The 22,580-nt window shown below is 41.3% G+C and overlaps 1 long non-coding RNA gene across 1 annotated transcript; it reads right to left on the reverse strand.

The window, feature by feature from the left end:
- Positions 1–119: 119 nt before the first annotated feature.
- LOC139634777 (uncharacterized) lies at positions 120–17,304 on the reverse strand. Its single transcript, XR_011694055.1, has 4 exons — positions 17,211–17,304; positions 15,846–15,935; positions 13,011–13,077; positions 120–1,000 (listed from the first exon to the last, which is right to left on the reverse strand). It is a non-coding gene; the product is annotated as an uncharacterized lncRNA (long non-coding RNA).
- Between the last annotated feature and the right edge of the window lie 5,276 nt (positions 17,305–22,580).

The raw sequence follows: 22,580 nt of genomic DNA on the forward strand, positions 1-22,580 counted from the left end.
TTTCACATACAAGGAATTTTTTCTGGTGATTGGTGCAATTGATCAGCAACAGTGGGGCTCTCTAGGAAAATCACAAAATACACACAAACACTGATAGGCTACAGTAAATATCTGCCCGTGTAGAGTAAAAAAGATTAGAACTTAAAGATCTATTAAAGATTGGATTAGTGAGTTATTTATTTGCATAAACCATAATATCAAGTCAATATTTTTATGATTTTAGATATTGTAGACTCTACTAGTAGAATACAATCACTGATATAAAGCTTAAAAAGTGTTTCTGCATAGTTGATAACAACATTAAATATCACCAGTAATGGCTAACCATGTCTTTTTAAATGTTTTCAGTATTAAAATAAAAAAAAGTTCTTTGTAGCATCCCCTAAATTGAAAAATGACCTTGTGAACACCGAACCTTCCTACACTACTTTAATGCAGCAGGAATTTAAGAGGCGTGGTCATGACCAAAACTTAAAAATTCCATCCCATTTAACTTAAACTTACTGATTCATGACATTACTTTCATATGTAAGTTTATTCTACTTCAAAATAGTAGACTGCGCTCAAATTTAATAGTTCTACAATCAAACTTAAATTATCTATGTACATTGAAATTGATTGTTTGAGTATAAATGAAATCCGGGCTAACAGTGTAGTTTTGATAAAACCCAATACAGATCTGCTGTTCAGAGCTTCCAAACATAATCTCGTAATCTGGTGAGGTTATCAGAGAGCAGTGCTGTTCTTCCTCTTCCTCACCACTGCTGAGTGTACTGCAAAGACTGACAGAAAAACTGATGTTATTCCACTGAAAATAATTCTGTGTATGTATCCAGCTGAAGTTGCATTCATGGAGGAGGAGGTTAAAAACAGACACGTGACAATCCAAACCTCATCATCAGAAAGGTGCTGATACCTACTGAGTATCTGTTGGGTATCTTTCCAAAGTGATGGACAGATGTCTTCCGATCTTCTTTACAGTGGGCACACAAACTTCCAGCTAAAAACAACACACAAATAAGAGGAGGTGCGCTTGTTAAAGCTGCACTAGTCAGTGGTCTTATATGGAGCCACAAAGTGTGAAGGGCTGCTTTTTAAAGATCTGTTTGCCCCATTCTGTACTTCCACTTAATTTTTACTGGACATAGAAACACAGGGCTCTCCCGAATAGCGTAAGGCCCAGCCCCAATGCCCCCCTAAGGCCTGAGCCCTGAGCCCTCACAGACTTCATTTACACCACCTGATAAGTGATGTCAGTGCGAGAGGCTGCAAGGGCTCAAAATGGTGAAGAGAGGAATGCGACAGCACTTTGTGACGCATCATGTTACTCTGAAGATACCAAAACATGTATTGCGTCCAAATGTGGTTTTGGGACTTCTGATTTTAAATGTTTTATTTACTCCGTTTGCTCCAAAACAGTAATGCTGGACCAGATCTGATGAAAGTAGATTTGGAATTTATCATCCTGTCATCTTAGGACAAATAATTACACACAGTTCTGACTCTGACAGTAAAGTACGTGTTTATATTAACATGTAAACTTTTTTCTTGAAATGTTAATGTTTGGGTTTGTTCCTTTTATGCTTGTTTGTTAACCGTTCTTCTATCTTATTCTTTTGTCCATTTTATGGCAGATGTTTACGTTTTTTACGCTTCCAGGCATCCCTCGGTAACCACGGTTACCCTGTGTTTAATGTTACAACGCTGTGGACTTTGGGTGACTCCCTCAGGCAAAGTCTGCAGAAATGTGGACTTAAAGAAAGTCTGCATGAAGGGCCCAAAATGTCTGCAGAGAGCCCTCATGAACTTGATGGTTTTACAGTGGGACAGTCCCTTGTGGACTTGCCATGAAAACTCCTCAGAGTCAGTGGCCTTGTTCAGACCTGGTATAACATCCGCCTTGAGAGATCCAATCACAAGTGGACAGCTCTAAGCAGAGGTTTGAACCCACCCATTTGAGATCCAATCACTTAGACCACATTCAGAGGTGGACTGGGCCACATGTGGCCACATTCTTTTAGCAGTGTGAACGGAAATGCGTCCTGGTCACATTGAAGGACTGCCTGATCTATTTACGTCGTCTGCCACAGTCTGATTAGTAATGAACCGAAAATGTTTTATAAATTATAAATATTTCTAAAACCTAATTTCACTGTAGAGCTGTGCACAGCGCATTGATCAAACACTCTGTACTGCTCTCGCTCTCTCTCTCAACTACTCACTCACATACACAGAAGCACATTGACAACGGACCCACTAAAAACAACAGCGCATGCGTGTTTATGTGCATATGAACTGGAGAAGTGAGATCTGATCACAAGTGGTCACTGGAGACACATCAGGCTGTTAAAGCCAGGTGTTATCAGACATGCTTAGAGCTGACCACTTGTGATCCAATAACTGAAGGCACATTTTAATTAATACCAGGTCTCCACGGGGCCTGTGAGTCTGTAAGGGTGGACAGTGGGATTGGGCCTAACCATCCTATAGGTTTATGGCTATGAGCCTCTCTTCTGATTGGCTGGTCAACTTGTTGTTGCTAGAGAGAGAAGCTTGAGAGAGGGATGTAAAACTGTCTGTCTGACAACAGAAACAAAAAAACATGTCCATGAGAACAGCTTTATTGTGAATTCAGTTGTATTAAAATACTGTAGATGTGAGCACAGAGAGGAGGAGAAAAGCAGATGAAGAGCTGAGACAATCTGAGACTGGTTAGAATAGAAATGAAAAGAATATATAATATTTCATTGCAGATATACTCTATTTATCAGCATAATTATAAATGTATCATGTGTAATCATTTGTAGCACAATATGTAGCTGAGCCATAGCTATGACTTATTTGTGTGTGTCTGTGAACATGGCCTCGCTGTGTTTACAGTGAATAGATTTATGCAAATGTTGTGTTAACACTACTCACACTGATTCATGTTTGACTTCACTAATGAGACCACTCAAGTGTTAACGACCTTCAGAGATCACAGAGATATTCATGAAGCAGACACAGAACAAACAATGACATCATTGCCTTCTCTTGTTGTTAGAGCAGGAGGATGGACATGATTCTCAGGCAGAAAATTGGCTCCTTCCATATCTTGGCTCATAACTGTGTAAACCTGTTGTGAAGACATCGAAGCAGTGGAGCAGTGAAGCCAAAGAGGATCTGCGGGCATGTTTGGACTGCACTGACTGGGAAGTGTTCAGGACTGCTTCCAACAGTCTGGATGAGTTCACAGAGGCTGTGACGTCATACATCAGCTTCTGTGAGGACTGCTGTATCCCATCACGCACCAGGGTGAGTTATAACAATGACAAACCCTGGTTCACAGCTAAGCTCAGTCAGCTCAGGAGGCAAAAGGAGGAAGCTTTCAGGAGCGGGGACAGGGACAGGTTTAAAGAGTCCAAGCACAGGTTTAGCAAGGTGGTGAGAGAAGCTAAACGTCTGTACTCTGAGAAACTTCAGCTCCAGTTCTCAGCCAACGACTCTGCTTCTGTCTGGAAAGGGCTCAGAAAGATCACAAACTACAAACCTAAACCCCCCCACTCCATTAACGACTTCCGTCTGGCCAATGATCTGAATGAGTTCTACTGCCGCTTTGAAAGACAGTGGGACAAGCCTGACACTAACCTCCACATCAGAGCCACATCAGAACCCCCCTCCTCCCCTACCAAAGGAACGTCTCTCTCTATCCTGGAGAGAGATGTCAACAGGCTTTTTAAGAAGCAGAACCCCCGCAAAGCAGCTGGTCCTGACTCTGTCTCTCCATCATCCCTGAAGCACTGTGCTGATCAGCTGTCTCCAGTGTTCACGGACATCTTCAACACCTCACTGGAGACCTGCCACGTGCCAACCTGCTTCAAATCCTCCACCATCATCCCTGTCCCCAAAAAACCAAGGCCCACAGGTCTAAATGACTATAGACCCATTGCCCTGACCTCTGTGGTCATGAAATCATTTGAGCGCCTTGTCCTGTCCCATCTCAAATCCATCACTGACCCACTCCTGGACCCCCTGCAGTTCGCCTACAGAGCCAACAGGTCTGTAGATGACGCCGTCAACATGGCTCTCCACTTCATCCTCCAGCACCTGGACTCCTCAGGGACCTATGCCAGGATCCTGTTTGTGGACTTCAGCTCTGCCTTCAACACCATCATCCCGGCTCTGCTGCAGGACAAGCTCTCCCAGCTGAGCGTGCCTGACTCCACCTGCAGGTGGATCACCGACTTCCTGTCTGACAGGAGGCAGCACGTGAAGCTAGGAAAGCATGTGTCTGACTCCCAGACCATCAGCACTGGATCCCCACAAGGCTGCGTTCTTTCTCCTCTGCTCTTCTCCCTGTACACCAACACCTGCACCTCCACCCATCAGTCTGTCAAGCTCCTGAAGTTTGCAGACGACACCACTCTCATTGGACTCATCTCTGATGGCGATGAGTCTGCCTACAGGTGGGAGACTGACCGTCTGGTGACCTGGTGCAGGCAGAACAACCTAGAGCTAAACGCTCTGAAGACAGTGGAAATGATAGTGGACTTCAGGAAGAGCCTAGCCCCACCCACCCCCATCTCCCTGTGTGACTCCCCCGTGGCTACCGTGGAGCATTTTCGCTTCTTGGGAACCACCATCACACAGGATCTCAAATGGGAGCTAAACATCAGCTCCCTCATCAAAAAAGCTCAGCAGAGGATGTATTTCCTGAGGCAATTGAAGAAGTTCAACCTGCCAAGGACTATGATGGTGAACTTCTACACCTCCATCATTGAGTCCATCCTCACCTCCTCCATCACCATCTGGTACGCTGCTGCCACGGAGAGGGACAATAACAGACTGCAGCGTATCATCCACTCTGCTGAGAAGGTGATTGGCTGCAATCTTCCGTCCCTCCAGGACCTGTACGCCTCAAGGACTCTGAGGCGTGCAAGGAAGATTGTAGCTGACTCCTCCCACCCTGGACACAAACTCTTTGTGACACTCCCCTCTGGCAGGAGGCTGCGGTCCTTCAGGACCAAAACCTCTCGCCACAAAAATAGCTTCTTCCCATCTGCTATTAGCCTTATCAACAAGGCTAGAGAGCCCCACTGTTGCTGATCAATTGCACCAATCACCAGAAAAAATTCCTTGTATGTGAAAACATACTTGGCAATAAAACTGATTCTGATTCTGATTCTGATTCTGATTCTGATATTATCAAGTGTCTGAAATGAAATCCTCCTAATTGGCTTAAAAGTCTCAGTGACACATTTTTGCTCCTGCTCTTACAACTATGAATAAAAGCATGTTATTCACTTTCTTAATTTAGGACATATCTGGGTTGATATGCTAGGAAACAGGTGGTCAAACAGATATTCTGTGGGAGGGGGGATGGTTAGTATTGAAGCAAATCTGTCTTACTAGATTTTAAAATTGTAAAGCCTATGCTCTAGCACTTTTGCATTGTAATTATGTAATCTGATTTTTTTTTACTGTGAATTCAATTTGTGAATTTTTCAAAACCAAATTTTTCAATGTTCACAAATTCAGAGTGAAAATTTCTAGCATAAAAAGTCACATCAAATATATTCAAGTTGCTCAAATTTAACAGGTCAAATTCAGAGTCCAAAATTCTAGTTATTACAAGGCCTTATAAGATATCCATGTCGAAAAGTGGCAAATGGTATGCTGCTAGTGGAGCTAGTGGAGCAGATTATGCCGATACCCTCAGCGATATATGCCGGTCTCTGGTGGTATGCCACTTGTGTTCCACTGGCAAATACATTTCCCAACTGTAGTAACATCGCTCGCGATTGCTTCTGGAACACAGCAACTCTTTATTTGCTTTTCAGCTCTCGACAGTTCCTTCTAACATTCCCTCTTACAGGAGGAATCGTTCTCTCCAGCAGGTTCTCTTTTCATCTGCACTAACACAACTCTCTACCAGAGAGTTACATAACAACACCACCACCTCGTGGACAACATGAGACACACCACAAGTTACAACATCCTTCCCCCCTTAAGCAGGTTTGAATAACCCCAAAAGGAACATTGTAACACATTCCCATTATTCATTAGTTCATGAACACATTCTTATTGCAACTGCTCTCTCTTTAATTCAGCTGGAAGTCTTTCAGATAATGTGGCATCTTAGTTTCCCTTTTTGACCTCCTCAATTGAGTGGTCTGTATCTGTGTTCTTTGATCAGTCTCTGTGGTTTCTGCAGTCTCTGTGGTGACTGGCTTCTCTGACTTGTCACCACTGAGCACCACCTCCTCAACATCCAGCCACGTCTCGTCCTTTGCCACAGCCGGACTTAGCTGAGTAGGGATAGCAGGTTGTTTCTCACTGATGCTCTCTGATCTTGAGTGGTGAGCGTGAATCTGGTCCACATGTCATCTTACTACTCTCCCATCACCCAGCATCACTTTGTATGACACTGGTCCCGTCACAGACTCTATGATTCCTGGAACCCACTTCGGTCCAAGACTGAAGTTCTGAACCAGCACTGAGTCTCCTGTTTTGAACCAACGTCCCTTTGCATTTTTGTCATGATCTCTTATGTGTCTTCTTTGATTTTCTTGTACCTTCTTGTTCAGGTCTGGGTGGATTGAAGCCAAAGTGCAACGTAACTTCCTCCCAGGAAGCAGCTCTGCTGGGGACAGACATGTCGTAGTATGAGGAGTCACTCGGTAACTGAATAACAACTCAGGCAGTCCATGATTACTAAAACTAGTACGTAGGCGCTCAGTTGTGGTGGCTGAGGTAGCAGAGCTCACTGGGTACACATCCATCCATTTTGAATGTGCATCTATGAGCACAAAAAATATCTTACCCATAAATGGTCCTGCGTAATCCACGTGAATACGGCTCCATGGCTTGTCAGGCCAGTCCCATGGGTGTAATGGGGCTGGTGCAGGACTTTTTTGGTGCTCCTGACATGTTGGACAGTTCTTGACAATATCCTCCAACTCTTTGTCCATCTTTGGCCACCATACATAACTCCTAGACAATGCTTTCATTCTGGACTCTCCTGGGTGGCACTGGTGGAGTTGTTTCAAGACATTTTCTTGCCCTGGTTTTGGCACAATTATCTCGGACCCCACAACACACATCCATTTGGTAACCAGTGTGACTGCTGATCAAGTGAAACCGATAAAGCGTTCTATTCCACTTTTACCCAAGCTGCTCCCAACACTTTTACTCTGTGCCCTCTGTATGTTCTGAGTCTCACTCTACATGGCTGTAGTTCTGGCACATTATCTCCCCATAAAGTTTTGTACACTGACAGGTTCACCACTGTGACCCCACAAGCTGAGTCAACTTCAAACCACATTTCTTTCTCATTAATTGTCAGTGTCTCGAGAAATGGCTCTTCTGCTGGTATGTCCATTATGTATAATGTGAACATGACCTCCTCTGTGTCTATGCCATCTTTTCCATCCTCCCCCTGACTGACATAGTTTGCACCCAGAGCTTTCACATGCTTACCCCTCTGTCTCACTCCACCCCCTGTAGCCTTAAAAGTGCTAGCTGAACCTTTGGACCTGCACACTTTCTGGATATGGCCAATTTTTCCACACTTGTGATAGGTTTCCTTAACGAACTTACAGTCTCCATCCCTGTGCTGTTCGTTACCACACCTGTAGTAAGCCTTCAGCTGGTGCTGCTGCCTATTTGGGGCTTGTTTTGTTGACATCTTATGCACTGCTTCAGATGTCCTCACGTGCAAGGGTGCTGATTCCTGTGACTGTAAATCTCTCACATCCTTGCTGGCAGTCTTGATTGCCTGGGCCAGCTTTAGCACCTTGTCAAAGGTCAAGTCCAGCTCTGCCAATAGCCACCGCTGTGTACGATCAACTCCAGACACCAGTCTATCCCGTAGCATTTCTGACAACTTATCTCCATAGTTGCAATCTTGCGCCAGTTTGCTCAAAACAGCATCATATTCCATAACTGTTTCTCCATGCCTTCTAATCCTTGAGTTAAACTTAAAGCGTTGCACAATATCGCTGGGTTTCTGGCAACTTGCATCTGTAATCTCATTAGCTTCAAAAAAGTGGCAGAGGACCTCACAATATTCCTCCCACGTTTGGGCTTGGCTATTAAAAGGAGCAATTCCTCCAATCAAGGCCACCGCCATGTTGTCTTGTTACACACCGTTTGTTACTTCTTGCTAATTGAGCAACTTACACGGTCCTCTGCACTCCTGCAGGGCTTCCTGTTTGCTTTATCCTCGTCGCCATTTATGCAGTAACTTCTCATGCGATTGCCTCTGGAATAGTAACACTGTTTTTCAGCTCTCAACAGTTCTTCCTAACATTCCTTCTTTAGGTTCTCTCTTCATCTGCACTAACACAACTCTCTACCAGAGAGTTACATAACAACACTGCCACCTCGTGGACACCGTGAGACACACCACAATTTCACAGTTAAAACACCAACAATGGCACATACGTTTCCCAACAATAGTGGTCGGCCAATGTCAGACTGTCACCGATAAATTTGGCTCTGTTCAGACCTGATCTGATTCTGAGTGATCCGATCACAAGTGGAGAGTTTTAGAGATATGTTTATATTGAGTATCATGACCTCCAATTGCTCTGGTCTTCACGCACCACATCCTGTCCATCAACCCCAGGAACCCCTCTGACCAGCAGCCAGTTATACCAAAGCAGAACCGGACATCAGATTGCCTGCAGGTATGCTGTGGTCAGGGCACAACTTCACCAGCACACATCCACACATCGGTTCTGCTTTGGCCCCTCTTTGTGATGCCACAGTGGAGAGTGGAAAACAACTTTTAACACACCACTTGGCCACATTGAATATCTGGTAATGCCTTTTGGTCTGACTAATGACCCCGCTGTTTTCCAGAGCCTGGGAAGAAATGTACTAAACAGCGTTGTTAGGATGTCCCTTTAGCAGTTGGATGATGCAGTAAAAAATTAGATGGCAAGGCGATGGTGAGGTAAGGTGTAGATTTTATTCAACAGCAGCAAATCATGACAACAACATGTGACATCCTACCAGACACACAGACAGATCGTAAGTGATGCCTTTTATACTGTGCCACTGCATACCCCTACCACTAGATCCTACCATTACCAGGTGTTTCCAAATTCTTACAACTTGACTAGATTGCTAGTATTTTAGAATATAATTTAAACATAGTATTTACAAAATGATTTTATACTGCTGTATCCCTTCTCCCAAAAAATATGAAGGTACACGCCACTACCAAATCCCCACGCTCCTATCCTCCCACTTAGTCCCTCCCGGAATGTTTATGTGAATGAATGTTAGGTGTTTATACGCCTGGGAACTGTTTTGGCTGAACACTCTGGAGCAGACAATGGAAAAGGACAGGTGAGTGTTTTACACTACAACTTCACAAAATACACTAAACTAATGCACAAATACACTGTTTTACTTTATGATAAACAGAACATATAGATGTTAATCTACACAGAACACAATTAATCTATCGTTCATCAATTATTAATGTATGTTTGCAAAAACAATGTTATTGGATCCTAATCCAACTCCGCTCTCTTTCAGGCGGAGCCAATTACCCACCACAGCACCTGCCAGACAACAGTACAACAAGGGTTCAAAATACTCAATAAATACGCCATAAATACTCAATAAATAGAACAAAAATACTTGGTAGAAAATCTGCAAATATGCAATGTGCAAAATGTTCTGTGCAAATCCTGCTAATAAAGTACAAATATTGTTATCAAATTGCTGTTATCAATGTGCACAGCTAACATTTGTTAAAAGTGCAATTAATACAAGACCCCATTGTACAATATTTACAAGACCAAAGCCATCAGTCACTAGTAACGAGGTGCCCTTCGTTATAGGTATGATCAGATGCTTTGTTTGTCTATCTTAGTGACATTCATATTTTTTTCTAAGGACCCCCAGACTCTCCAGCAACAAATCTGCCACATTCTCTCAGCAGCTGTCTCAGAAATGTGAGTTTCATGTTTCCTTTGTTTTTCTTGGGATATATTATTGCACAGGGACAAGTGATGGTGGACCCTGTCAAAATTAAGGCAGTCACAGATTGGCTAGTGCCTACTAATCTGAAAGAGCTGCAGCATTTCATGGCATTTCATCTGGAACTACAGCCGTCAGGCAGTGTCTCTCACTGCTTTCACCACCACTCCATTCCTTTGGACACCCAAGGAGAGGCCATGTTCTGGAACTTAAGCACTATTGCGCAGCTTCACCCACCCAGACCCAGAACTCTAACTCATAGTGGAGGTAGACAACTCCAACAGTAGGTGCTGTGTTATCCCAATGTGCTCCCTCTGATTAGCCCTTGAGGAATGGTGTCACTGGCTAGATGTATTATAGAGGGCTCTATGCTCCCCCTTATACATCCAAACCTAAATGTCTGAGCTCCCGGCAAGCCAGGTAAGCCTTGTTTTTTGGCAGATTAAATTTCACACTCATTGCCCTGATTTTAGCGATACCGAATCTGATGCTCTCTCTCGCCAGTTCACCTTTGACAGCACAGATTCTGATGCGGATCTCATCCTGCCATCCACCTGCAGTGTACCTTAGTTTCCTTAGAAATTGAGGAACATTGTCCACCAAACCCAGTGGAACCAGCTTAACCTGGGTAATGGTCCTGTTAACTCTCTGTTTTTTGTGGACACACACCATTGTGGTCATGGCCTGCAATACATAGTGGACTGGGAAGGATACGGGCAAGAGGAGTACTGCTGGTGCCCTGCTGCCATATTCTAGAACCCTCACTCAAAGGTGATTTCCACATCTTAAACCTGGATAAGGCTGATCAGGTGAGAGGTGGCGCCTGTAGAGGGGGGCACTGTTACATCCAACCCGGTACATCATCTGCCATGCCTTTCAACTCCAGGTCAGCCTCACCCTAATGATGCCACTGTCTAAGTGACCCCACCCCTTCCTCTCGTTCCCTCTTCTTGTGTGTCTGTGTGTGATTGCCTGCAGGTACACTGCGGTCAGGGCACAACTTCACCAGCAGCAACTTGTTCCATAATCAGGACCTCTACAAATATCCAGCCCTGCCACTTCCACACAGATTGTAGACTCTGCTACCCATCAAAGCTACTATGCTTCCAGCCAACTTATTACCACTTTTTTGCAACTGAGCTTTTCACTGAGCTTTTCTTGTTGATTGTTGTTGTTGTGCCAACTTATCTGCAATTAATGTCTGTTACTTCCTCCCTGTCTCCAAGTTTAGGTCTGCATTTGAGTTTACCTGTTCCGCTGCCCCTTAACATGGTCTTGTCTGGATTTAAAACGGGTCTATGATTAAGAGGGGCTCACTAGATGGTATCAAATGCAGAATGAAAATGTGTTGAAGACTTCAGCACATACAAAAGTATATTATTTGCGTAAATATGGACAGAATAGGGAGAATAATGTTATTAATTTATTATATATATACTATGTGTATATATATACACACAGTATATATAATATATATATATATATATATATATATATATATATATATATAGAGAGAGAGAGAGAGAGAGAGAGAGAGAGAGAGAGAGAGAAAGGGTAGGCACTAACAGTCCATAGGCCTGAGAGAACAGGTAGGTCTTAAGCTTGCTTTTAAAAGACAACACAGTTGTGGTACAACTTATAATATCACATACTTTATTTAGGAGAATGGGGCTATAGTGACTGAATGCACCTTCTCCATAGGGTTAGTTAGGAGACTGGTTGAGGCAGACAGCCTCCCACCCCGAGCCCGGTTCTGTTGGAGGTTTCTTCCTGTTAAAGGGAGTTTTTCCTCCCCCCTGTCGCCAAGTGCTGCTCTTTGTGAGAACTGTTGGTTTTTTCTCTATAATAAAGGAAGTTTTGACCTTACCCTATAAAGTCCCTTGAGATAATGTATATTATGATTTGGCACTATACAAATAAAATTTAATTAAAATTGAATTGAATTATGTGTGATGATCTGAGGGTTCTGGAAGGTTTGTGGCCTGTGAGCAGATCAGAGACATATTAAGGAGCTAGCAAGGGCCAATTGCACAAAGCACCTCAAGTTTTATACTTATGAGTGACATTTAAGGTTGAGTTTCACCTTTGCTGAGGGAATTACTTAATGTTGTTGCACAGATTATCTTAAAAGGTTTCCTTAGCTAAGGAGAGATGTAAAGTCATTTACAGCAATGACTGAGATTTTACAGCAGTAAAATTCTACAGTTTCCATGGAGACCATTTGTTTGCTAGTATTGGCGCTTGTGATACTGGTTATCATCTCACTTGTTATTGTCTCACAAAGTTGGCCTGCAAAAATAAATGGCAGAAGAAAAGAGGGGAGGAAAACAAATTGGTCAGAGGAGGAAAAGGCAAAACTAATAGAGGAATATAACAAAAGAAAACTCAGTGTTCAGCAGATAGGTAAGAGCGTTCGACAGTAAGTGAATGACATGCAACACAGCTGAACAATGGACATGAAATATTTCACCAATAATTGACTGGAAAGATACGATAATAGCATAATAACCATAGAGCAATCATTAACTGCAAAGGAGCTGAGGAGCACAGCTGTGGAAAGTGGAGTGATCAGTTCTAGATGGACAAATCATAAACTGACTGTCAAATCTATAGATAAAAAAAAAAATTCCTTGTCATTGTGTTCATCGATGTGTTTATTTATCACCATGTTAAGATACAATCATTGGTGCCTTAGGTTTTTCCCTTAGTTTGGTCGCTAAGGTCTTCTGTGCAACGTCTTAACTGACTTCAAGAGATTCATTAGTATAAGACCAAGATACTTAAGTGAAAATTTTAAGGAAAGGAGAAGACTATTGTTTCATGCAACAGTTTTTATTTTAAGGGAATCTTAAGTTAAGGTGTTTTGTGCAACTGGCCCCTGGGGAACTCATCCGGAAATGCAGCAGAAGAGAGAGAGGTATATGATGGCCAGCTTCTTAACTTATCTAAGGAGGTAGCTGCTCTAAAAAAACTACTTGTCTTTTTTGACTTGTTCAACCATGTTGTTTATAAATTCATGTTAAGCATAATGATACCTGTTTGCTTTGGTGCTGTGTTTGATTCAGTTGAGGTGCAGATGGTGTCAGGACCCCAATTCACCAACTGTAAAGAGAGATAGTTGAACTGAAATAAATACAAATACAGAGAAAGCAGAGGATAATAGCACAGTTAAAAGAAAATACCTGTGGTAGGTCCACTGTGACTAAATTGTGTACTTTACGTGATGTTTCATGTCTGGGCCAGTGAAGGATAAATCACAGATTTTTATGTTTTTGCATCCTGCTTGTACTAAAGGAATCTAAAACAGATTAGAGGTTAGAGTCGATCCATCTGTTTGCCACATAGTGATGAAAATTGCATGCATGTAGGCCAACCCGCATCGATTTTTCTGTAAAGTGCAAGTTCTTATACCAGTAGAATTGTGATATGACAGAATTCAGTAATCAGAACATTCACGGTGTACATGTGAACCAAATTATAACAAATAATAACAAAATATAATACATACATACATACTATTGAGTTAATTGCAAAAAGTAGCAACCATTGATGTATTATGATGAGTATTAAGATAATAAACTTTTTCACAGGTCATATATAAACCAAAAAAATTTAAAAAAAATACCTCACTGTTTATGGTAAAGTGGTGTTAATAAAACATCATAAGGTATGGCCATGGAGATTTTTACTCAGGCTGAGATTGATGATGACATAGGTACTGTGTGACCACTGAGCAATGTCCACCCTTGGCTTTTGCACATGCATTACACATGTGCACTTAAGTGTGTGGCAGTGACTGACAAATGCATTGCCTGGACATGCCTTTACAGTGGTCATGGCTGGTTGAAGAGGGTTCAATTACAGTAGAGAAGCACTGGTAAAATCATTCCTTTCTTTTTATAGCCCCAAATCATTTGTACTTTCAGTAGATATCTACACAAAAAAAAAAATTGAATCACCATGCACATTTGAACAGTTTAACTACTAAGCTACTGCAAAATGTAGTTTAATTACATGTAATTCACTACTCCCCAACACTGGTAATTAAGGTAGAATTTTCATCTGGATGGTTGAATGGATGGAAGGTTAGACATTTTCCTAATAGTGGGGTGAAATTGGAGGAGATTTCAATACCCAGGTATCTGTTATCACCCAAGGTGAAAGAAAGTACTTGTCTTGAGTTGCAGGATTCCATGAGTTCACTGAGACAGAAAGAAATGTGGATTTGGACCAGTTTATGTTGTAGTCTGTACACATTGTTTACATTGGTGGTTGTTTTCCTGCAGTTTTCTTCTGCCTTGTCTAGTGCACTGCTTGTTTGTGTGTTACCGTCAGCAACAGCGGATCAGTGCGGGACCGTGATACCAGGTGTGTGTCGCACCACCCATATTCTTGCATACGTGTGCAATACAAACAAAGGAGAACCCATTCATAAAACTATTGAACTACAAAACTAACATACTGTCATTAGCGCTCATAAACTTAGCTTTAACTTCTCTTATCACTTATTCTATTTGTGTTGTTTTCTTCTAAATATAATTTCCTCTTGCACTGGTTTGTAAATAGTTAAGTGCCTAATAAATTACATTTTGCCCAAGAGATGTCTCATGTTGAAATAACTCTCTATTTATTTAAAGTTAATGCTACTTAACTCAGATATTTCACAAACATATTTTTGTGTCTGGCTCTGAATGCATCCTGGACATTAGCAACATGACACAAGCTGCAGACTCATCCAGGAAACGGGTTTGACCCCATGCTGGGGTGTCACATGTCCTTGCTCGGTTTCCAATTAGCCCTGCTGTTGTTCAATAATAAAGTAGACCAGATAAAGTGCAGCAGAACAGTCCATGTGAAACTAGCTTTGGAAGAAATGTCTTAAGATTTGTACAGCCACTATAGAAGTTCTGTTTTTAACTCCACCTTGCTGCACTGTTGTTACACCACTGATCCACCACAAACAGTAAATGAAGTATAATCTGTTATACATTTTAAATGATTGCTTCCTCTAAATCAATAAAGATATCACCCAGCCAAATATTGTGGTTGTGACACATGTACAGCATTTTTAGAGAGTCTTGCCAGGTGCTTTTGTTTTGAGATGATGGGTTTAAGATGATCGCACCCAGGATCACCCTGATTTTGCAGCAGCAGCAGCAGTGACACCAACATATTTGTCCTTAAAAGTCAAGAAATATGACTTTACATAGAAGCTAAATCTGTAAAACTCATTGGACAATGAGGACAATGTTGGGCAATGACAAACAACACAGAATCTGTGTTAGACCATGATATTGTATATTATAAAATTGGATTATTATGAAAACTATGTGTAAGCAGTATTTTATTACTGTCTATAAAACTGCACCACATTTATGAGCTGATTATATGTTTTGTATGTAAAATATTAATCTGCAGTGTGTGGTGGAGGTAAAGGACAATTACCTGAAAACTGAAAATAAGTAAAGCACTTGAATAAATGCACTAAGTTACATTCCATCACCTGTCACAATCTGGTACACTCCTTTTTCTTTTTTTTTTTTAAAGATTTTTTTTTGGGCATTTTTTACCTTTATTGACAGGACAGTAGAGAGTGACAGGAAAGGGGCAGAGAGAGAGGTGGAATGACACGCAGGAAAGAGTTGGGCCGGTTGGGAGTCGAACCGGCACTTGCCTGCTAAAAGCAACCGCACCCTAACCACTCCGCAATCGGGCCGCCTCTGGCACCGTCCTTTTAAATGGTTCATAGTTGATTTATAAACTATTAGTAAATTGTTTAGTAAACACTTTTAGTTACACACCATTAGTTACATCATATAAGCCCTTTATAAAGGGTTCCTTATTGGAAAGTGGTTCTACATGTTATTTACCTGCTCTTTATCTCTGGCCATCCTGCGGTCCCCAACACTCTGACGCCGCCTGGCCTCCCAGTGCATCGCAGACATTCTGCTGTGCAACAACTAGAGTAGACATTAATAAGTCAATATTCACTATGGGATGATCTGACAATGCACAAAAACATTGTGGTTTGCTCGCACCATAAGTCACAATAAGAATAATACAGAAAATATAAAAACAAGACAAACATACAGGTGTGAAGAGTGACAATCAACACACATCACAGATTGAAACCTGTTATTTTATTTACAATTGAATTTCATGAAGCACTGAACCTGATGAACAAAAAATGTGTAACTGTCAAAATACTTACTCTCTGGACAGCATGAGTGTATTATGATGCTCTTAGCATTCAATAAACAAAAATTAATATGTATTCTGTATATTTGCTTCACAAGGTTGGCAAAAGAGGCTTGTGCCGATTTGTGTGCTGAACTGAAATGAGGTGGAAATCACACCCACACCGCTTAAACCTGGAGCATACGTGCTGAAACATTCAGCCAGGAAGGGTGTGGTGTTAAATTACTGTTTAATATTTAGAGCTCAAAGCTTTGTTGGCAGCTTAATCAGGAGCAGAATGTGGTATTACAATTACAATACAAGGTATTTGTCCTGATACAACAAGAATATCTAGATTAACACTTGAACTCTCTTTTATACTGTATATATTCAAACTGAGAGTAACCTGATACATCCTAACCCCTAACCACTGCATTTCTTTTGTGTTTTACCTACTCTGTGTTCAACTCCTGCCACCTGACACATACTGTACCTATCATAGCTAATTGGTAGTTTGACCCAGTTTGTTAATGTAATGCATGCATGCCCAACTAGCAGGGACTTACAATGAATATTACGCAGATACATTTTCAAATGACACAACAAAAAGTCCGAAACTAAAGATACAGAACCGTATCACCATGTAACATCAAAGACTTTTTTAATCATGATACCTTGAGACTCAGAGGCCATGGGTTTTTTCCTCTTGTTTACCATTTCATATAATTTGCACAGTCAGATTTCAGACCTTTGTGTCTATAAACTGTAACTGTAACCTACTATAGAAATCAAAGCCTGACTAATAGCCCATATTATCTTCTTATTAAGTTTAAAAACACCAAAATTAAACAGAAATCAAAAATTTCTGATCACTTGTGTACCTGAATATCAATATTCTATAAACGATTTCATGAACATATGATTTACTTTCCACTTCTCCCAGCTTGCACTATATTTTCTTGTAGGATATTATCTTCTTATGGCCAACAAAAGATATTTCATGTCTGAATAAACATGATATTACATATGATTCACATTCAATAACAGTGTTTACTCACCTGACTTGTGCCCTGGAGAGATGTAGCCTCGTTGGAGGAGAACTGAAGGCTGAGGTGTCAGTCTCCTCGTTCCTATCTCTGACCTTGTTAAGTGGAGTTTCCTGGCAACGTGCTCTCCTGGGCTGAGAGAGAAACAAAGAGATAGAGTGGCTAAATTGTTACTGCACAGCTAACAATGATCCTAACCCATTGTATGTGTTTCCCTGTGTGATACTGTGTCTTTTAGACATTTTCCTTCCCCCTTCCAGTAACTAATGAGCCTTCAACAAGGTATTTCTTTCTGTTTTATGATAGAAGAAAATGAATTCCTGTATCCTGTTGGGAATACATCTATTTGAAAGCAACATTTTGGTTATAGATCTTTGTCAGACATCTAATTCACAATATTGAACAACAACATCTTCATACTCGAGCCATGAGCTGCATCAAAAAAGGAGTATTTTTTGCTCACCTTAGACAATTACACTGCCAGTAACTGATCAGCTCAGCTCAGACAAACGGGGCTTACTGTGAAAAGCCAGGTGTGAGGGACTGAGCTGGAAGGCATATGGAGTCACAGGAGCATTTTGAAAATAAGGGTTTTATTTACCCAAAATGAGAAAAATGAATTTACAACAAACAAGCAATAAAGTGACCTATGAAACACAAAAAGGGAACATATATAATGGCTGATTACACCAGTTTTACACAAAACTGGTTAAGATAGCACCCTGACTAACAACAAAGAAACAAAACATTTTTTTTTTTCTTATCTGCAACAAAAGATCTCTCTGAATAAACATGATATAATGATCGATTCACATTCAATGAGCAAGTTGAAATGTAGGGGAAGAATTGGGGATTTAAATTCTCAGTTGAAAAACCTATAGTTTTTTATGAGAAGGAGGGTTAGGGGAATTTTTTATCTGGACATATTTAGAAACTGAAAGAGGAGAGACATCTGGTTTTTTAGGGATCTTCTTTGACACTGGATTAACATGGAAAGAACACATTAAAAATGTTATTGATAAGTACAAAAAAGGTTACAAATAGGATGAGATGTCTGGTAGGGTTGGACTGGGGAGCAGATATCATATCCCTGAAACACATTTATCGCACAAAATCCTTATTTGCAGTGATTCCATGTCAGCACTCACAAGTCTCAAGTCAGGTGGTCAAATACTCAGCAGGATTTGTTATTCAAAATATTGTCAGTTCATACAAGAGCAATAGAATAAGGCACTGAAGAGGAAGAAGAAATTAAAAAGTGGACAAACTGACTAAATAAGCTCTATGGAAAGGAAATATAGACATCAGTTTTAAACTATCCAAACCAGAGGAAAAGAGCATCATAAGGAAAAATATGGCAACAGCACTGGGATCTGGAGACATTACAGTTTTCAGTTAAAAATAAAGCAGGTAGGGTAAGATACCTGGAGGAAACAAGAGGGCCAGTGCTGAGTGTGAGGGTATAGGAGCAATAGGGACCAATTTTAACTGTTTGTGGGTGGTTAGTGAGGAAGTCCTTCATCCAGGCACAGGGGAGAGGGGGAAGTCTATGGTGACATCCACACAGCTATGTTTTCATAGCATATCTTTTGCTGCTGTGTTAGTATGGACGCAGATCGTTTCTGATATGGAGCTAAAACACTTGTCTAGATGGAGATCCTTTTCATTTTAAAACGCTGTTTTAAGACAAAAACATAGCAGTGTTGATGCGGCCTAAGTCAGTCAGCTTGTTGTCTTGTATGTCTGGTATGATAATAGTGAATGCCAAGCTGTAATCAATAGAGAACATCCTTACATAGCTACCTGGTGATAGATACCTGGTGTTCCAGATGGCTCAGCGCAGTGTGGAGGGCTGTAGTGATGGAGTCATCTGTGGATCTGTTTGCTTCATAAGCAAACTGATGAGGGTCTAAGTTTCGAGGGAGGTTGGCTTTGATTAGTCTTTCAAAACATTTTTCGACTACTGATGTAAGTGCAATTGAACTCTGTAGTCACTGAGACTGTTGATAGCTGGCTTCTTTGAGACAGGGATGGTGGTAGCCAACTTCAGACAAGGTGAGATGGTGGTTTCTGTCAGGGAAAGATTGAAAACATTGGTGAAGAGCCCTGATAACTGATCAGCACAAGCTTTAAGTACTGCTTTACTACTTTGCCAATAGCTTTCCTTGGGTTCACTGACTTCAGCACACGCCTCACTTGGTGTTCCTAGAGGGTGAGTGTGTTGGGGCTGGAAGTTGGTGAGGGCATTGTGACTCTTTGCCTCAAAGCAAGCAAAGAAATGGTTCAGTTCCTCTGCCAGAAAGGCATTTGCACTGACAGTCCCCAGGGTGTTGCCTTTGAAGTTGCTGATTTGCTGTAATCCCTGGTAAACCTGCTGTGGGTTATTGTGTGTAAAATGATCCTCCACTGTTCTCTTGTAGGCCTCTTTTGCAACTTTGATGCCCCTCCTCTGTCTCTGCTCTAGCCATGATGTATTGGGTATTAAGGAGCAACTGTACCTCAGTAGCCGGAGTTTTTGGTTGGGATAGACCTTGATGTGTTAGTCATCTGTGATATTGTTGGTGCAGTTTCTTATGTAGAACAGTCTCTGCAGCTGAGAGAGTGATCCATCAGGCCAGGTTTCTATAGTCTTTATGTCCGGCTTGGTTTTTTCTCCTGAGGGGGGTGTATGCTGGGATGAAGAGCAGTGAGTAATGGTCTGACGGGCCCAGGCGAGGGAGAGGTACTGCTCTATATGAACGCTTGAAGTTGAAGTAGATATGGTCCAGTGTGTTTTTCCCCCTGGTGGAACACTGTACATATTGTATGAACTTAAGAAGCACTGGACAATACAGATTCTTCTCTGCTTCTAGCTTCTCTTCTGATTCTTTCAAAACTGAACATAATGGAGAAATGTATAAATATTAAATTTAACAACTCATATTTTCACTTCACACACATTTCACTTCAGGAACAGCAGCCATTGCTGTTCCTCCTGTTGACAATAGAGTGTGCTACTACCCTGTGCAATAAGGATTGATGACTTCATGGCTGACTGTTCTAGGATCAGGCTTGCAATTCAACACTTGTGGATAAGTACATGACCGAAGAGGAAGCTTTTCCTCATCAGACAAGAACATTTGATTAAGTCTTTGTGACCCTTTCATTTGAACCTTAAAGGTTGTTTAAGAAAATATTTTATTCAGGATTAGCTACTTTCAAACTTCAGACATTCTGCTGCTGAGATTATTATTACTGAGACATTTGTTGATGAAGGCTGGGACATGTTGATGAGTTGACCTTGGGTTCTCAAACTACTGTTGCCCAAGGTCAAAAATGAACTTTAATTGTCATGCAGTTATGCTTAATTTATTTTATTTAGTCTGGAGGGGTGGATTTTTTTAAATATTTTAAAAATACTTAAAAAACAGGGACAGTTTAATGACATGGTCAAAACCTTAACCCTTGTAGGCCAAGAGGACGCCGCCCCCTTTTGTCTCTGTTTGATACTGATGCCGATGCAATACTCAGGTTTTAGGACCAAACTAATAGCTTTCCTACACAACCTTGTCTCAATTTAAGAAATAAGCAAAATTTTCCAATGCATCAGTGTCCATGGCATTCAGAAAGAAAGAAAGAAAGAAAGAAAGAAAGAAAGAAAGAAAGAAAGAAAGAAAGAAAGAAAGAAGGAAAGAAAGAAAGAACGAATCGCAATCTGTAAAACTTGCTCAATTCAATTCAATTTTATTTGTATAGCCCCAAATTATAATATACATTATCTTGAGAACTTACTCTGTAAAGGGTAAGGTTGAGACCTTACTTTGTTATAGAGAAAAACCCAACAGTTCCCACAAAGAGCATCATGGGAATCCCCCAGCAGTCTAGCTCTATAGCAGCATAACTAAGGGATGGTTCAGGACATACCCGAGCCAGCCCTAACTATAAGCTTTATCAAAGAGGACAGTTTTAAGCCTGATCTTAAAGGTAGAGAGGGTGTCTGCCTCCCGAACCCACACTGGGAGCTGGTTCCACAGGAGAGGAGCCTGATAGCTGAAGGCTCTGCCCCCCATTCTGCTCTTACAAACTCTGGGAACCACAAGTTGACCTGCATTTAGAGAGCGAAGTGTCCTATTGCGAAAATAGCTCTTTAAGGTACGATGGTGCCTGACCATTAATGGCTTTGTAGGTGAGGGGAAGGATTTTAAATTCTATCCTGGATTTTACAGGGGGCCAATGCACAGAAGCTAACACAGGAGAGATGTGATCTTGTTTCCTAGTTCCTGTCACTACTCGTGCTGCAGCATTTTGGATCAATTGAAGGCTTTTTACTGAATTTTTGGGACATCCTGACAATAAAGAGTTACAGTAGTCCAGTCTTGAGGTAACAAATGCATGAACTAGTTTTTCAGCATCCTTTAGACACAGAATGGGTCTGATTTTAGCAATATTGCGCAGGTGGAAGAAGGCTGTCCTAGAGACTTGCTTTATATGTGAAGTAAAGGACAAGTCCTGGTCAAAAATGACACCAAGGTTTCTGACTGTAGCACTGGAGGCCAAGGTGATGTCATCCAGAGTCAGTATATTATCACATAGTGTATCTCTGAGGTGTTTTGGGCCAATTACAATAACTTCAGTTTTGTCTGAATTTAAGAGTAAGAAATTACTGGTCATCCAGGTTTTTAAAGGGGAGGTTGGATATGGGTCTATAATTGGCTAAAACATCTAGAGGTTTAATTACCACAACTTTAAAAGCCTGAGGTACATAACCAGTTGATAAAGATAAGTTAATCAGACTTGATATAGAGGTGTCGATTAAAGGAAAAACTTCTTTGAACAGCCTTGTTGGAACGGGGTCTAGAAGACAAGTCGATGGTTTAGATGACAAAACTGTTGAAGTGAGCTCAGAGAGATGTACAGGAGAGAAACAGTCAAAATATAAGCCAGTTACAGTGGACTCTGAGGCTGCTGAACTGGACAGTACATCTGAGCCAGCTGTGGGGAGGAGATGGTGAATTTTTTCTCTAACAGAGACAATTTTATTTGTAAAGAAGCTCATAAAGTCATTACAACTGAGGGCTAAAGGAATAGATGGATCAACAGAGCTGTGGCTGTCTGTCAGCCTGGCTACAGTGCTGAACAGAAACCTGGGATTATTCTTGTTTTCTTCTATCAATGATGAATAATAGGATGTTCTGGCTTTACGGAGGCTTTTTTTATACGCCAATAGGCTGTCTTTCCAAGCCTTTCCAAGCCTTTAGAGATTCTTCCAGGTTAGTAGAACACCACTTCCTTTCTAGCTTCCTTGAACTTTGCTTTAAAGCTCGTGTTTCTGAGTTGTACCATGGAGCTAGCCTTCTCTGACTCACTACCTTCTTTCTCAAAGGGGCCACAGTATCTAGTGTT

The sequence above is a fragment of the Trachinotus anak genome, unplaced genomic scaffold, assembly GCF_046630095.1.
Source record: "Trachinotus anak isolate AG129_WGS33_773 ecotype Australia unplaced genomic scaffold, CSIRO_AGI_Tana_v1 ptg000017l, whole genome shotgun sequence".
Taxonomy (NCBI): Eukaryota; Metazoa; Chordata; class Actinopteri; order Carangiformes; family Carangidae; genus Trachinotus; species Trachinotus anak.